General features: G+C 36.5%; 1 protein-coding gene across 31 annotated transcripts in view; it reads right to left on the bottom strand.

The window, feature by feature from the left end:
- LINGO2 (leucine rich repeat and Ig domain containing 2) overlaps positions 1–12650 on the bottom strand; it is a 681723-nt gene that overhangs the window by 647121 nt on the left and 21952 nt on the right. The window contains exon 3 of one of the 31 annotated variants that reach the window (XR_008713396.1): positions 3263–4234. The exons of 28 other annotated variants lie outside the window; for them this stretch is intronic. The gene's annotated coding sequence lies outside the window, so the exon portion shown is untranslated. Of the gene's footprint in view, positions 1–3262; positions 4235–8165; positions 8418–11635; positions 11834–12650 lie in introns of those variants that run through there. 2 more of the 31 variants (XR_008713395.1, XR_008713398.1) reach the window with 2 other exon arrangements.

The following is a 12650-nucleotide window of genomic DNA, read 5'->3' as shown; positions in this document are numbered from 1 at the left end:
TAAGAGAAAACGTGGCTTCCCATGTATTATTATAAAATGAATTGGGCCCCTCCCCCACACTCAGATGTTGAAGACTTCACATCCCTGATAAGACAGAACCTATGGAGGTAATAAATGTTAAGTGAGGTCATAATGGTGAGGACTGGTAGGACTGGTGTCCTTATAAGAAGAGGAAGCAATGTCCTCCTGGACACAGAGGAGAAGCCATCTGAAGATACAGTGAAGACATATCTACAAGCCAGGAAGAACGTGCCAGAAGCCAACTCTGATAGCAAACTTCATCTTGGACGTCTAGACTCCAGAGCTGAGAGAAACAAATGCCTGTGAGTTAAGCCACCCAGTGCTGCAGTATTTTGTTATGACAGCCCCGGCAGGCTAATCCACACAGTCTAGGTTTCAGTTATTCTGCTATTTCAACCAAACCTAAGTACTTTTGCAGAGAAATAAAACAAGTAGCCCTTCGATCAGTTTACAATAATTATAGCATTTCATGAATCGATATTAACATAGGGACATTTGCTCATTTTGCACTGTGATAGAAGACTCTTGTCCTCAGGCAGATTACAGCCCTATACTTTTTAGTGCCCGACTATTTATTATGGCTTGGAAATGTGAAACATTAAATACATTTGTGGAAACTGAGACATGCTATTGATTGAATTCACTAAAATAATTTCTTCAATATAGTTATTATTGTATATAACTCTAGTGAAACAGTCTAGCAGTTATCCCTATATGCAAACTTGTTGTTTTTTTTTTTTTTGGCAAGCAGACAAATGAAAGTTGGCATATGTAGGTATTCCCATCTTGTCTGCCTATCAATCATCAATTTGTATTTATGTAAAACATATTATGGGTTAACTCCAGGTTAAATTATTACACTATCTCACAATAAATATTTTTAAAATTGAAATGTACTTAGTACAGTGCTTCCAGAGAAGGCAATGGCACCCCACTCCAGTACTCTTTCCTGGAATATCCCATGGATGGAGGAGCCTGGTGGGCCGCAGTCCATGGGGTCGCTAAGAGTCAGACAAGACTCAGCAACTTCGCTTTCACTTTTCACTTTCATGCATTGGAGAAGGAAATGGCAACCCACTCCAGTGTTCTTGCCTGGAGAATCTCAGGGACAGGGGAGCCTCGTGGGCTGCCGTCTATAGGGTTGCACAGAATTGGACACGACTGAAGCGACTTAGCAGCAGCAGCAGCAGTACAGTGCTTCAAATTCAGTGTTTCCAATAAAAATGGCAAAGCTCATGATTTTCAGGGTGTTCCCCTATATTCTTAGCTTCTGGATTTGTCTGTGATCTTCCTGTTTATATCTCTGTGTGTGTCTGTGGCCAGTGATGTCCGACTCTTTGTGACCCCACTGACTATAGCCCACCAGGCTCCTGTGTCCATGGGATTTTCCTGACAAGAATACTGGAGTGGGTTGCCATTGCCTTCTGCAGGGGTTTATATCTAAGTGTATGCAAAATACAAAATTACAGAAAATGCACTTTCACTATAATTTGTGTTTTTATTCAATGTAAAGAAATATTTGAGTAAATATTTTCATCTACGCTTTTTTGTCATTTGAGTTCTACAATGAGATATTTCCTTAAACTTTTTTTTCTTATAATATTTGGGCATTGTTACACAAAAACACTGATGATTCTACTTTTGCCAACATTGTTTTGTAAACTCTGAAAATCTTCCATAAAATTTACATGAAAATAGTCTATTTTTCTTCCTTATGTGCATACTATGCTTATGTTACAAATATTTTAGGAAGGGATAGCCAATGAAGTATTTTGGGAAAAACTAGAAGGTGATCAAATATAAAATGGTTATAAAGGGACATAACAACTTGGTAAATGCGGGTGTAGTAAAATTCACATGTTTATTGCTTCATTCCCAAAGTGGGGGGAGCTTCTAATATAGGTAGGATCATATCAAAATGATTTGCGTATACTTGACTATGTTTCAATTGATGGTTTTGGAAATAAGAGAGGGATACACTGTCCTATAGACTCAGCCATGTCTTAGGTTGTGATGGAGCCACAGCTGCTTCAAAAGGCACAGGGCCTGGGTGTGCGTTCCTCATGGCTCCATTTCTTCCTAGCTGAGACCCTGGGGAAGGAACTTAAATTTTGCAAGGTGCATCATCAAATCTAATATGGTATAACTATAGCATTTACTGCATAGAAATGAATAAGAATTTTTTTTAAAGTCAATGAGTAAAAACCATTGAGGAATATCTGACACCATCAGCATTAACTTGTTATGGACACTAATTTCTTCCACTCTTTTTGTGAAACAAAACAAAACAAAAAACATTCTATCCCGAGCAGTAAGAGCTCAGCTTTAAGAGTCTTCTCTGTTAGGCTTCCCTGGTGGCTTAGATGGTAAAGAATCTGCCTGCAATTCAGGACACCCAAGTTCAATCCCTGGGTCGGGAAAATCTCCTGAAGAAGGGCATGGCAACCCACTCAATTATTCTTTCCTGGAAAATTCCATGGAAAGAAGAGCCTGGTGGGCTACAGTCTATGGGGTAGCAGAGAGTCAGACATGACTGAGCAGCTAACACTTTCTCAGGTTTAGAACCTGGATCAGATCTCATGTCAGCATCCTCTTTCTCTGTCAGATTCTAAAAGGTATTTGAAAATACTAAAACCAGTAAGACCTGTTCCGAGGTCATTGTTCCTTTCTTAAGTTTTAGTAACAATGCGAATTCAGAGCAATTCCAAAGTCAAGTATGGTAGGGGCTTGTGCTGTCAGCCTGAATCTATGGTGATATGTACAACTTGATAATCAAGGTGTTGAAACAGCTTGGCAAATATCACTTAGGCCCTTCATGCCTGGTAGGCAGAATAACCACCTCAATTTTTCAAGGTGATTAAGCTGATTAAGTAAGAACACTGTGATTCTTCATTCATCTATCTCCACTTAATCAGATGGAAAGGTCTCTACCACAGATAAAGGCATTTATGTGTTGTAACTTAATGTTTCTCTTCACTTTCTTTCCCCTCAACCCCCCCACCACAGCCAGGACCCCTTCTAAGAGAGCCAGAGGGTTAACAGAACACTAATTCAAAGCCCCTCATTTCAGAGGTGAGACATTTCCCTCTTTCTTTTTAATTGAAAACATTTAACAGACTTTCTAGGAAATAAACGCTAGAGCACTAACCTCTGAATGCCATTTAATCACTTGTTTCAATCAATTCACATGTTTATTCATGAGAATTGCTCTACCTGTTAAGTGTTGAATTAAAAGGATTGGAGGGGAGGAAGACACCATTAGGAAAACACCCAGAAAGTAGTGTTACCTGAAACATTTATGAACATCTATTGCAAACACTCTTAAAACCTGGTAAATTGCATTTTAATTATTTTTGTAAATGTATTAAAGTTAAGGAGCATTTGGAAAGCAGTCATCTAGAATTGAGGAGGTATAAATTAATCACATGGTTATACTGAATATTCAGAAATCCTTAATGGAGCAATAATAATTGTCGAGCAACATTAGAACTTCTTGGCACATACTTGGGGATGCTTAGAGCATATTTTCACACTGAGGAAATGTTTACTTTACCCAGCAGCCTATTTCCCCCAATAGAAACACAATAAAAATTCAAACACAATAAATCATTCCCAAGGTACAGAGATTCAAATGCCACAAGTGCTTTGATTCACTTTGCTTCAAGGGTAGAATTTATAAATTGAAGAACTTTTACATTTGTTAGAACATAGCACTCTGGAAATGAGGAAAGCAAAGCAAATTGGATTCTGGGATCTTATTTGAGTGTCACTCAGCATTACCCTTGGCACTGAGTCACTGGCATCAACAGTGGGGGCAGAGCCGTTTCACCTCTACAGTCAGCAGGAGACCCTCAGAGAGAGTCAGGCACAGAAAGGATCTCAAAGGGCCCCCAGAACTTGCCTCTACCTTTTTGAAAGGGAAAAATGAATTTGAGAGATGAAGTTAATTAATTCTGGCTTCAGACCCTGATGCTGGGAAAGATTGAGGGCAGGAGGAGAAGGGGACGACAGAGGATGAGACGGTTGGATGGCATCACCGACACGATGGACATAGGTTTGGGTGGACTCCGGTAGTTGGTGATGGACAGGGAGGCCTGGCGTGCTGCGGTTCATGGGGTTGCAAAGAGTTGGACATGACTGAGCGACTGAACTGAACAGTCAAAACAAACCAAGAAGAAAACAGGTTTCCTGATTTCCAACACAGTTTGTTCCTCTTCACCATTCAAAAAAAAAAAGACAAAGATCACTGTGCATGTGTACACTTTTTTTTTTCACCAATAATGAATGAATCACACACATTGGCTTAATCTGTGTTACACTTTCTACTTTTTTTATACTATTAAATCCTATAAACATTTTGCCTGTTTAAAGAATATCTGTTATCACAAGGTCTTTTCTTTTTCACTTTTATTTTCCTCATCTCTTCAATAAACTGCTAAAGTAAATAAAGAGCTAGTGCCACTGATATTGTTACTCAATTTGGACCCTGTATGTTTGGAAATGCTGAGCTGTGCCTAACTCCTAAGATGTTAAAGTATTTATAGAACACTCCCTGCTCTACTTAACAAATCATTTGTTTCTCATGTACTGTGGTTGCTACCATCAAACTTCTGTATCACATTTATGGAAACTCAAGATGCTACAAAAAGTTACAGCAGCATAAATGAAGTTGTAGATGACAGATCTTCCAGATAAGAAATGTTACTTGTATTCTGCATCCTTCACTATACTTAAGATTTTCATGAAGGAAAACTATCTATAAGCCAAGTCTGTGGATTTTCTTTTCATCCTCTTCACTTGACTTTTATGCAGAGAAGTAGATTTTAATTTTGATGGATTCAAATTTATCAGGGTTGATGGAACATGTTTTTGGTGTCAAGTCACAGAACATTTTGCCTAAGACTGGATCCTGAACATTTTTCCTTGTGTGTGTGTGTGTGTGTGTGTGTGTGTATGTTGACCTCAGGTTTTCTATTTACAAATTTATTTTTTGTTTAAACTGTGAGGTTTAGGTCAAGCTTCATTTTCCAGTTGTTTTTTTTTTTAACTATGTATAAGAATGCTATTGATTTTAATGTTTTGTATTAACGATATTTTTATTAGGCTTAAGAGTTTATATGTAAATTCTTTTGGATTTCCAATATACACACCACATTATAAGAAAAAAGGTAGTTTTTCCCACCTTCTTAATTCTTGTACCTCTTCTATTTTCTTATTGCTTTGCTAGAATCTTCAACAGAATACTGAATAGAAACAGAAATGGCAGATGTCCATGTGGGTCCTTTCCTGCCTTTAAGAATTTTTCTTACATTTTATTATTAATCATTATAATATAGGTCTTTATAGATAAAGCAATTCTCTTTTACTAGTCTATAAAAAATCTGTTTTGAATATTTATTGGATTTTATCAAATATTGTCTGTGTATAGTAAACTTCAGGAGTTGGTGATGGACAGGGAGGCCTGGTGTGCTACAGTCCATGGGGTCACAAAGAGTCGGACACAACTGAGTGACTGAACTGAACTGAACTGATGGAACAGATATGGTTCCATTCCTTTAATCTGTTAAGGGATTTTCTATGATGATTCATTTTTGCCACTCAAGAACAAATCTCTCTTGCTTTTATTTTCTATTCCTGTATACACACATACACACACATACATATATTTAGGATACTGTTAAAGCCTGTTTAATAAAGATCTGAGTGGCAAACTCTTAAATATCATATATTTGAAAATATCTTTTTTGGGCTTAATCTCATAAAGTGCTTAGCTGGGTATACAATTTTATTTGCTTTTTCTTTCCCTAAGCCCACTGAAGATATTGATCCTTCATTTTCTGCTACTGGTGAAAGATCCACAGTTACAAGTCTACTGCCATCAAAATGAAAATATTCTGTCCTTCCTTTCTGGCAGCTATTCAGATTCAATTTCCAAAATTTCTGATTGGTCTTATTCTATATTTATCTGTCCATTTGGTGTTTCTTACTCTTATATTTTAAATTTTAAAATTACTTTAACTTTGAGCATACTAGGCATCCTTAGTTTTAAGTCTTTGTTAGATTTTTTCACTTAATTAAGTTCACTGGCAGTAAATCCATATTTGAAATAATGATTTTTATAAAATTTTTACTTACAAGTTTGATTTTGTAGTAGACATTTTTATTATTCTCTCTCTATTCCTATTTTATCCATCCTTTCTCCCTAACAAATGTATCAGTACCTTCACCTAGCCCTTTGGGTACCCAGCTAACTAGTCTGGTGAACAAGCTGTCACTCTGTTTCCAATCTCCCTAACTTCATGTTTTCCAACAAAGAATCAGGATTGGAATGTTTCAATTCCCTCCAAGTCCACAGGAGGTGAGCCACAATATGCCATTACCAGTTTCCACCCCAAGTGTCTGGACAGCTTCTCAATCACCACTTTGTTACTTTTCTAATTCATGGAGGTTTTCTGTTTGGTTTGTTTGTGTTTTTATAATCCAGCTATGTCTTTGCTTTCTCCCTTCAGATTTTATCAAATTTTGCTACATACTAGATCCAAGAAAGTCCATCAAAACATACTTGACATCTTGCCCTGCATAGTCCCATGCTGTCTTTAGCTCACTCTAATTAGGCTTTCATCTTCGCAGGAAACTTCTTGGCAGAGTCACCAGTAAAACATCCATCCTGACAAATCTAATGGTCAGTTTTCGTCTCAGCAGTAGCTGACAGAAGTGATCATTTTCTACTTGCTGATGTATTTCTTTCCGTGTTTTTCAGGATAGTCTACCCTTCTTATTTATCTCTGAGTGAATGGCCTACATGCAATTTCCTTGCCTGGCTCAACTTTCTATTGAATTTTAATAATTGGAGTGTCCCAGTGCTCCTCAGATATGTTTCCTCTTCCTCTGTAATTACCTATGTTATCCCATAGAGCCATGAATTTTCTATATATACATATTATATAATATATAAATATAGTATATATTAAATAACGTATACTATATATACTATAATGTACAATTCTAACAAATTATATAATACAGTGTGTGTATATAAACACACACATATATAATATATCCTGTCAATATTATATCCCTATTTTTTCTCCTCTTACCGCTTGAATAATTTATACACTATTTGTTTCTGCATATCCACTTTAACATCTAACAGTCATCCCACACAAAAACCACTGAAACTACTAAATGAATCCATCAAGGTAGCAGGATACAAGATCCATATATAGAAATCTGCTGTGTTTCTTTACACTGTCAATGAAATATCAGAAAGAGAATGTTAACAAAAACTCCTGTTTAAAAGCATGTCAAATAGATATCTAGGAATCAACCTAACCAAGGAGGTGAAGGATCTATATGCTAAGAACTATAAAACATTGATGAAATCAACTAAAATGATATCAAGAAATGGAACAATATTACACAGTCTTGGATTGGAAGAATTAATACTGTTAAAATGGCTAGCTATACTTACCAAAGCAACCTATACATTTAATGTGATCCCTATGAAGTTACCCCATGACATTATCCACAGAGCTAGAAAACATAATCCTAAAATTCATATATACACTCGAAAGACTCAGAATTGCCAAAGTGATTGTGAGGAAAAAGAACTAAGCTGGAGGCATAACTCTCCCAGAGTGTACATACGACAAAGCTACAGTAATGACAACAGTGTGGTATTGGCACAAAAACAGATATATGGATCAGTGCAACAGAATAGAGATCTCAGAAATAAACCCACACATGTATGGTTAATAATCTTCAACAAACGAGGCAAAAATAAACAATAGAGAAAAGACAGTCTCTTCAGCAAGAGGTGTTGGGAAAGATGGACAGACTCATATAAAATAGTGAAGGTAGAATATTCCCTCACATCATACATAAAAATAAATTCAAAATGCCTTAAACACTAGTAGATAAGACATGATACCCCAAAACTCCTAGAAGAGAACATAGGTTAAATATTATCAGACATGTATTATAGTTAAGGTTTTTTTAAATCAGTCTCCCAAGGCAAAAGAAAGAAAAACAAAACTAAACAAATGGGACATAATTAAACTTAGAAGCTTTGGAAAGCAAAGAAAACCATCAACAAAAATGAAGACACAACCTACAGAATGGGATAAAAGTTTTGCAAATGATCAGACTGACAAAGGCTTTATTTCCAAAATGTACAGACAGCTCATACCACTCAATATCCAAAAAACAAACCAATCAGAAAGTGTGCAGAAGACCTAAACAGACAGTTCTCCAACGAAGACATACAGATGGTTGCCAACAGCAACATGAAAAGATGTTCCATGTCCCTCATTATTAAAGAAGTGCAAATCAAAACTACAATGAAGTTTCACCACATACCAGTCTGATTGGCCATCTTCAAAAAGTCTACAAATTTGCTGAAAAGGATGCAGAGAAAACAGAAACCCTTGTTGGTGGGAATGTAAATTGGTGCAGCCACTAAGGAGAATGGTATGCTGCTACTGCTGCTGCTAAGTCGCTTCAGTCATGTCCGACTCTGTGCAACCCCATAGACGGCAGCCCACCAGGCTCCCCCGTCCCAGGCATTTCTTAAAAACTAAAAATAGAGTTATCGTAGGATAGAGCAATCCCACTCCTTGGTATATCTACAGAAAAATGAAAGCTCTAATTTGAAAAGATATATGTACCTCAATGTCCATAGCAGTGCTGCTTACAATAGCCAACACATAGAAGCAATGTAAGTGTCCATCGAGAGATGAATGAATAAAGATGTGGTATCTGGTTCCATCACTTCATGGGAAATAGATAGGGAAACAGTGGAAACAGTGTCAGACTTTATTTTTCTGGGCTCCAAAATCACTACGGATGGTGACTGCAGCCATGAAATTAAAAGATGCTTACTCCTTGGAAGGAAAGTTATGACCAACCTAGATAGCATATTCAAAAGCAGAGACATTACTTTGCCGACAAAGGTTCGTCTAGTCAAGGCTATGGTTTTTCCTGTGGTCATGTATGGATGTGAGAGTTGGACTGTGAAGAAGGCTGAGTGCCGAAGAATTGATGCTTTTGAACTGTGGTGTTGGAGAAGACTCTTGAGAGTCCCTTGGACAGCAAGGAGATCCAACCAGTCCATTCTGAAGGAGATCAGCCCTGGGATTTCTTTGGAAGGAATGATGCTAAAGCTGAAACTCCAGTAGTTTGGCCACCTCATGCGAAGAGTTGACTCATTGGAAAAGACTCTGATGCTGGGAGGGACTGGGGGCAAGAGGGGAAGGGGATGACAGAGGATGAGATGGCTGGATGGCATCACTGACTCGATGGACGTGAGTCTGAGTGAACTCCAGGAGTTGGTGATGGACAGGGAGGCCTGGCGTGCTGCGATTCATGGGGGTTGCAAAGAGTCGGACACGACTGAGTAACTGATCTGATCTGATGCATGTATATGTGTGTGCATTGTGTGTGTGTATATACATGTGGGTGTTAAGTCACGTCTGACTCTGTAACCCTATGGACTACATATAGCCCACCAGGTTCCTCTGTCCATGGGATTCTCCAGGCAAGAATACTGGAGTCTCTTATATCTTGCATCTTCATAATTTGTGTCTTTAATAACTTGTATCTCTTAAATGCCCTGCATTGGCTGATGGGTTCTGTGGATTTACCTTAAGTATGATGGAAACTTCTTGGATAGTTTTAAACAGGAGTATGATGTAATATGATTTCTGTGGCTGCTAGATAAGAGATAGAGTATAGGGGACAACGGTGGAATCAGGGAGGCCAGTTAGGATGCTACTGTAGGAAGCTAGACAACAGAAGATAATGGTGTGGACTAGAATGTTAGGTCAAAAGTTATGTTTTAACCATATTAGGCTTAGATGACTTTCAATTTTTTTCTTTATTTAACTAGAATTGATCTATGATATTGTGTTACTTTCAGTTGTCAAAACCTGACTATTGTTTTAGGTGTACAACTTCAGATTCTTTTCCATTATAGGCTATTACAAGATATTGAATATAGTTCCCTTTGCTATATAGTAGGTCTTTATTGGTTATTTTATATATATATATATGTGTGTGTGTGTGTTTGTGTGTGTGTGTGTGTGTATAGCATTATATGTATGTATGTGTGTGTGTGTGTGTATATATATATATATATATACACACACCATATATATAGTATGTATTTTTTAATCCCAAACTCCTAATTTATTCATCCCCGCCTCTTTCCCCTTTGGTAACTGTGTGTGTTCTATTTCTATGAGTCTGTTTCTGTTTTACAAATAAGTTGACTTGTGTTTTTTTTTTTTATTTTAGATTTCATATATAAATGATATATAATATTTGTCTTTCTCTGCCTGACTTACTTCACTTAGTATAATAATCTTAGGTTCATCCAGGTTGCTGCAAATGGCAATATTTCATTCTTTTTTATGGTAGAATAATAATCCATTATATGTGTGTATGTGTGTGTATGTGTGTGTGTGTGCATGTACATATATACACCATGCCTGCCAGTGCAAGAGATATGAGAGAAATGGGTTTCATCCCTAGGTCAGGAAGATCCCCTGGAGGAGGGCATGGCAACCTACTCCAGTATTCTTGTGTGGAGAATCCCATGTACAGAAGAACCTGGGGGGCTACAGTCCATAGTGTCGCAGTGAGTCAGACATGACTGAAGTGACTTAGCATGCACGCACACTTACAATGGCCCTAGAAGACTTAACAGGTCTCACCACTATCATCAGAGAATTCTTTCCAACAGTCTTGGCATTCTTATTACCTTTTAGAATGTTACCCTGGACTAATAATGTTTCTTTCCCAAATCTTTGCCTAGTTCTTTTTATACATCATTCAGTTACTGTTTAATTGCTACCCCTTAAAAAGGTCTTCTATAATCACCCTAGTTAAAATACTCTCCTGTCACTCCTTTGTCCTGAAATTTCTTTTTCAGTTTATTGGATATTCTTTTTCTGGAATTCTTGAAGTATAACTGACAAAATTGTAAGGTATTTTAAGTATATATCATGATTATTTGATAACATATATATTGTAAAAGAATTGTCATCTAGTTAACATACCCATACACGTGTGTGTGTGTGTGTGTGTGTGTGTGTGTTAACACTTAAGTTCTACTCTCCTAGAAAATTCCCATTATACAATACAGTGTTATCAACTATATCCATTATTTTATAAATTAGATTTTCAAACCTTATTCACTTTGCTATTCTTTTATAAAGCCTCAATTATTATTGGATATTGTAATATTTATTGTTTAAATAAATTAAGCAAAAAATATTTACTTGTTTCTTGTCTATCTCACCCACTTGCTTTCAAGTTCCCTGAAGGTAGGTATTTGATTTCTCTTATTCACAACAGTTAAGCCTGACATCTAGAAGAGTGTCTAGTACTTAAGAGACATTCAATAAATATCTGCAGAATTAATAAATTACAGCATTCCACCAATGATTAGGAATCTAATTAGACTGATCAGCTGACACAACTCCTATACAAAGGAAATGGTATATAGTATATTTTTATATCTGGCAACCAAAAACATAGAGAAATAAATATTTTTCAACTTTTTCCATTAAATTTCCTTTACTTTAATTCTAAAGTAAGAGCACAAACAACACCATACAAAATGTTAGCTGTCAAGGCATTTCACAAAACAGTGGCTAAGTCACCCTTTGATTCCTTTTGACCTGTGCATTTTGGATTTCCAGCATTTCCATTCCCAATGGCTGGATGTATGGAAAATCTTTACACCTCTAAATTCAAATTCATTCCAAATGAATGATCTTGTCTCTCCATTGACAGCTGTGCCTAATAAAGCCTAAAATTTGAGAGACTATTAATTCTCTGAATTATTTGTTGTGATAGCAATATTCCATTGAAGGTCCTCTGACATGTCTTTAATATATTCTAAACTCTGTTAATATTTTTTAAAAGCCATTGAATTGTCCTCTTTTAACTGGTGAACATCACTGATTATAAATTACACCATAATAAAGGTGTTAAAATAGCAAAATAAATAACACAACACTGAATTTTAAAATGTGATACTGGAAAGGCACACCATATTATGGAGAAAAGTGACTCAAACATTAAGATATATGTTTGATGATAAAATTACTAGACATTAAAAATAAAGGAATAATTCTTTGAGCACCCATTCAGGAAAAAATAACTGCTTTACAATGGATCAAATATCAGACTGGTATCAGGTTTCTTAACAGCAACATCTATGAAAGAGCAAAGCAGCAACTACAAAGCACTCAGTTTAGTGTCCATGTTCTCTCGGCCAAACCGTAGATCATTTATTAGGTTTCCTGAATCCACTGCTATCAAAACTGATGTTCTAGATAAACCCCAATGAATTTAGGGTCTTCTAATAATATTAAGGTAATAGAAGCAGAGGATACCTGTGTTACTAAGAGCAGACCCAAGGGCCAAATGACCTCCTACCACTGTGGACAGACAGACCCTGGATTTTTCATTTGTTGAATCCATCTCAGACAATATCTGAGTTGTCTGAGTCAACCTTTCCAGTTAGATTTATTATTTATTTTATAATGTAACAAACATTTCTGAGCTTGTCATTGCATCTTCTATATGAATTACTTATTTCTTTAAAAGATTATAGCAACTTT

The sequence above is a fragment of the Bubalus kerabau genome, chromosome 4 (genome assembly GCF_029407905.1).
Source record: "Bubalus kerabau isolate K-KA32 ecotype Philippines breed swamp buffalo chromosome 4, PCC_UOA_SB_1v2, whole genome shotgun sequence".
Taxonomy (NCBI): Eukaryota; Metazoa; Chordata; class Mammalia; order Artiodactyla; family Bovidae; genus Bubalus; species Bubalus kerabau.
The sequence above is the reverse complement of the archived record's forward strand: the minus strand, read 5'-3'. Positions and strand labels throughout refer to the sequence as shown.